Here is a 5,889-nt window from a genome sequence, read left to right as displayed (position 1 = left end):
TAAATTATACAGCCACATTTTGCAAATCAATTTGGAATTCTTCTTTGAGTTAATTAAAAGTTCTGAGGAGATCTAAACTCAACAGTGACTACTTTTCAGTTTCTCTTTAAACTAATGCAGTTTTGGCCAAAGATAAGTACAATGTTTTTGGCCCCCAGCGTTTGTTTGAATCCTACAATTTGATATCAGTATAAAAACATTTGAGATGTAAGTCATACATTCTGGCTGGGTGCACAAAGTTGAAAAAAAAAAGATTTTTCATGACTGTTTTTGGCTCTGGAATAAAGACTATGCCCAATCCCATCAATAGAACTGCTAAAGGCAATTTAAGCGGAACCAAGAGTTGCAGTCTCCCACTTCTTTGGCGGTTTTATTTTTATTTTTATTTTTGGACAAACTGCTTTGAAGTAAGGATACCATAAGTGCTTTTTCATGGGCTGAAGAGGTCAAACAGAAAAAGCCTCTTCAAGCATAACATATTCAACTGTCGTTTGCAATCCACTGATCCGCTGAATTCATCTCACGTACGGGCAACTCAGGAAAATATGGAAAACAGACAAGTTCATGACTTAACCTTACGCTAATGCACTAAGACCCTTAATCCATCCATCAACCCCTTTTTTTTCTTTCCATCTTTCTCTTCACCTCGAACCAAAATATGGGGTGGAAAACACTTCCTGTGGGTAAATGTCATTCGTCAACTGAAATCAGTGTTTGGATTTGTGAAATATCCTTCAGCAATGACGTGACAAAAAGCTCAATTCAACCCTAGTCAAATAATTCACCATTTTTATGAGCGTCCTTGTCAACCAGTGAAGTGATGATTAGGTGGAAACTGGAGGACGGGAGTTGGTCATGCCTGGATGGCCCTGTGCGAGGAAAACAAAGGCTTGGCAGCTGACAGTGAGTGGGGTGAAATCACGGCCACGATAGGCCATGTTCCCGTCATTAAAAAAAAAAAAGAATAGACACATACAGTATATCTACATATAGATAGATAGATAGAATTTGCATCACTCAATGCTACATGTGAAAATTACAACCATATATCCTTGTAAAAAAAACCTTATTTTACTCATAAGTGACATACTTAGATATATAGACTGTGAATCAGAAAGTAGTGTGCATCATGAACCTCTTGTTTATTCAGTGTAATGTAGGTGGTGAATAACAATGACCTGTAAAACTTTAAACAGTGACTGGTGGGATAATTTGCCAGCGCTCTTGGTATAGCATAATTCAATAATGCTTGCTCTTACAGGTACAGTTCATTTTCTCTCTTTCTCTCACTCACAAGTATTGGTTAAATGTTTTATTAAGATTAGATTATGGAATAGATACAATGCAATTAACTGTTGTGTGTCTACCCATAGCTACAAGTCTCACTGTGCTTTCAGAAGCTAATTAGCATTATCATTCATTTGTTGAGCCATTCTGTATTATACAAACAGTTGCAGCACTCATTAACTTTAATGTGATTTGTCTGACAGGCATTCCAATGATTACCAATACCTTATGCCAGAGGAAGAGTTGAATATATTCAGTTGCTGTATAATAATTTTTAAATCTATGTTTTAAATGCAAGGTGTGGTGCTTCTGACTCAGTTATGTTTCCCCTTGAGAAACCTCATTCACATTGCAGATCTTCTAACTCTGACCAACAAAAAAGGGGCTTTGCAAGAAAACCATCATTTCCACATCCTTGCAGTCTTTTTGGGAGAGTTGCATTTGATTTGCATCAGCTCTTGATTCTTTTTTTTCCCCTCAGATTATTTGCATATATTAATGAACCAATCTGCATAATCAAAAGAAAAGTGAAGAGAAGTCTTATGATTTATTTTGTGTATGACATCACTGTCACCTGCTGGTTCCTATAGGACTGCTCTCCCAGAAGGAGAGGTGTCACTCAGCGAGTTAAACACTGGAACAGGGTTTGCTGCGTTTCTGGTATTAGCATAATCGTGTTATTTTGATGCTTATCTGCTGAAATCCTGAATAAATGCTCCTGTCAAAAGCTGATAAATAATGAAATATTCTTAATGTTCAGACACTGCCCTGCTCAGTTTTAACAACTCATTGAGAGCATAACTACAGGAATATTATGACACAAATCTTTTCATCATGTTATCTCGTCAGAAAAAAAAGCATCAAACAAAATGAGTATTTACAGCCGTACTGCACATTTTATTTTATGTCATAAAGGAAAAGAAAATAAATGCAAAAATTGATGCGGCACTGGCCTCTGGTCCACTTAGCACATACAAGACCTGTTTTGTTTGTTTTAAACACTGTTCTGTAGACTCTAGTGATTGTAAGAATGTCTCCTAAATGCTCATGTAGATTCATTATATGAAAGTTGAAATGGCACTAGTTTGGGATATTAAACACCTAACATCCAAGAGCCCTGCTATTGTGTTATAGGGTGACCTCTACTTCCTTATCAATAAGAGCTATTGATATTGTTGAAGGCACGATCAATCTCTGATTAAAGCTGTGGACCTCATGTTATAGGTGATTAGCACCTACTATGCCATTGTAGGTTGATTTAAAGGATTTGTGTTGACTCATAACACTACAGCGTCAATTCTCCCTTTTCTCTGTTGCACCTAAAGCCATTCCCTTTACTTTTACCACAGTGCACATGTGTATATTTGTAGGATGGCCAGAAATTAGAACATGGATAGTTAAATGAAATACAATTAAAGATAAATGCTGTGTTTTTAACTGCTGCACATGCTGCATAAAATACATTTGCAAGAAGTGAAATGATAGAGATATGTTTGTGTGCTGTATTTCCGTTGTTACACAAAAGACAAAAACTCAGCTGAGTGCATGCAGGCCTGAAGGTCTCTCTCGAGGATTCAATGCTTTACTTTTAAAAAACTCCCTTTTTCTGCACTCTAAAGGCTGACAGATGTGTGTTAGATGCGGAAATCTCAAACAACATTCCAGCAGGTTATGCACTTTTGCCAGATGTCTTGTTCCTGATTCCTGATAAATCTTTCATGAACTGATTCTAAAAGCAATTTCCTTTTTGTTCCTCCTTTATATCAACTGTGGCACCTTTCACAGAGTTTCTTGATGTTGCAGGGCTGCAGAATAAATAACAAACTTTGGTAATGCCATCGAGGGATTGCCCGTGCTATTTCAGCTATACCCAAACGTGCACAGGTGTCTTGTGTGTGTCTGCACTTCCTTTAAGGCACAAACACATAATATACTGCCCTGTTATCCATCACAACTTGCTGACAGAGCCTCAGAGGAAGAGTGTTTTCAAAGATGACAAGCCAGAGAATACATTCTCACCACTGCCTCAGCTTAACTTCAGGGGGTAAATGGAGCTTCTTAGAGAATGTGGTTTTGTGTGTGTGAGTGTCAGTTTGTGTGTTAGTGGATATACAACAAACAGAGGAGTCTATCGATAGATTGACCCATTCACTGGACAATCAGTAACAGCAGAGTGTCTCTCCTCCAGGCAACACCCCCCACTGCTTATCCACTTTCCTCCAAAAAGATCTTCTCTTCTCTTTTCTTCTCTTCTCCTCTCCTCTCCTCTCCTCTCTACCTCAGAATCTTCTCTGGGCTTTAAAAATACTTTGCCCTCAGGTGCACTTGTTGGTATTAGGTGGAGGCTTACCTCAGGGCATAGCTTTGGAGGAGAAAGGGGCTACATGATGTTCTCAGGTTGTCTATAACAGAAGCAGGTGCAGAGTCAGGGAAGGAATGAGTTTCCTCTGGTTTCTGAGAGGAAGATGTCTAAATCTGTTCTGACACAATATGCTGTCTGAAACTGGGAAAAAAAAAAAACAGGGAAGGAGTTGGAGAATTGTTAGGAACCCACATTTTGAGGTTACAACTGGAAGGTCCTGAACACCGGGGGATAGGAATCTTGTTTTGCTTTGACAGATGAGAAAACAAATCTAATTATTTAATGGATCTTGTACCACATACAACAAAATAGAATAGAAAAGTATTGGGCAGAAACCTGGTGAACAAGTACAATGGGGGAGTGTGCAGAGACACACAGGGATGTGTCAGTGCTTTAGTTGAGACATTTCAGCTACATGGATGCACTTGGTTGGTCATCTCATTTCATTGTGTGTTATGGGTTATTGCAGACACTGACCTGTCAGGCTGTAAGAGTCCACAGTGTTCCACGTCAATGCTGCTCCTACAGTCCCTGAGGACTCCCTGAGGGCCACAGTTTCTGTGCTACACCCTGTACAAGCTCTTAGCTGTACTTCCTGGGTTGTATTGGCACAGAACAACTGCAACTTTAACTTTGTTTTGTTTGGTTCTGTGAGCATGTTGCATAGCCTGTAGGTTCCGGGTCAGTTGTCAGGTCAGAGTATTGTAAATACAGTTCCTCTTGGCCAAGATAAATGCTATATTTCAAATGTTCTGTACGTCTAAGTTTGGGTCTGATTTCTCCTGTCAGCGATGCAGGTTCAACCATGTTGTTCGATCCGAATGGGTCAACACACATCATCCAGTCTGACCTTTTGACCCTCCTCCTGGTTTTGGTGAACAGGCGTTTCCATTACGGAAGGGAATTTATTGTTAAACCAACAACCTGACTTGTCTAGAAAGGGCTGAAAGAAGGGATGAGTGTGAGGAGAGAGTTGAAAGTGTATTTGGTACCTCTGTAATGTAATTCTGTCTTATACCAAGGTTTTGCAGCAATATGTTGACAACTACAGTTGCAGAATGGAGCCTCTACAAACACTGACAACAGCACAAGATTAACCTGTGACAGCAGTCTCATATGAATGGGGTCAAACATGGCTTGAACGTGGGCATTCAATAGATCTACGTCATGTGCTTATCTCCTGTATGAAAGGAGAATGAAAGAGGCCAAAGCCTGAGCTGCAATTGGATTGACCCTGTCAACCTCCGGTGTGAAGCAGGGTGGAGAGTGTAGCTGTTGGCAAACAACAGGCACTGATTGAAGTCAAGGAGCAAGGAGCTCTCCCCCGCCTTCCCTCTGCCTTCTTTTGTTCCTCACTCTGTACCTCTTTCACTGTAACTGCCACATTTCATTGAGTTTGAAGTGAAATTTCAGCTCCAATTTCCTGTTTGTGTATTTTTACAACTTAATTGCATTTCACTGGTCCAGTTGAAAAAAAAAAAAAAAACATAGATGAAACATACAGAATGATATTTTCTTTTGCCTAATGGAAAGTGCTGCACTCTGCAACAGTCAGTGTCACATGAATTATATTTGCCAGTGTTAGCTGATGACTCAGCTTTGAATTTAGGAACGCTGAGTGCAACGTTGCAGTTCAAATATACACACAATTGACATATTAAAGGAAAAACCTGAATGCATGAGTTAAGTAACGCAACAAATGCAGATGCTTCCATACAGGACACAAGGGGTCACTGAATGGTTTGATGAGTATGAAAATTATGTGAATCAGGTGCCATGGCCCTCACAGCCATCAGATCTCAACCCGCTTGGGAGATAACCAATGGGAGATCTTGGAGTGACGTGTTAGGGCACCTGTAGACTGAGTGGTAACATCAATCTTACAAGTTAACTACCTCTTACACTGTGTGAGATCTGTCTAATGAAGTCATTGTTGCTGTTTGCGTCAGATTATATAACATCTTTTGTTTTAATTAGCAGATGGTGTGATGAATGTCTGCTGAATTGTAGTGCTATGATGTAAATAGAAAGAAAAAAAAATGATGACAGTTATTTCTTACTGTATTCCAATTTTGGTCTAATAGACCCAGTCTGGAGCTGCTCTGAATACTTACTTAAAACCTTACTGAGACACTTTATATTGGTTTTGTCATTCCTCTGTAGAAGCATTTACCATTACAGGTCAATGGATTACGATAGATTTTGATATAATATGAAATGCTTAAAATCGCCCAAAGTCA

The 5,889-nt window shown here is 39.3% G+C and overlaps 1 long non-coding RNA gene across 1 annotated transcript; it reads right to left on the bottom strand.

Moving 5' to 3' along the window:
* Positions 1 to 1,963: 1,963 nt before the first annotated feature.
* LOC121899082 lies at positions 1,964 to 5,346 on the bottom strand. Its single transcript, XR_006096620.1, has 3 exons — positions 4,127 to 5,346; positions 3,842 to 3,897; positions 1,964 to 3,689 (listed from the first exon to the last, which is right to left on the bottom strand). It is a non-coding gene; the product is annotated as an uncharacterized LOC121899082 (long non-coding RNA).
* Positions 5,347 to 5,889: the final 543 nt, after the last annotated feature.

This window comes from Thunnus maccoyii, chromosome 6, assembly GCF_910596095.1.
Source record: "Thunnus maccoyii chromosome 6, fThuMac1.1, whole genome shotgun sequence".
In the NCBI taxonomy this organism is placed as follows: domain Eukaryota; kingdom Metazoa; phylum Chordata; class Actinopteri; order Scombriformes; family Scombridae; genus Thunnus; species Thunnus maccoyii.
This window is presented reverse-complemented; position numbering and strand designations above follow the sequence as displayed.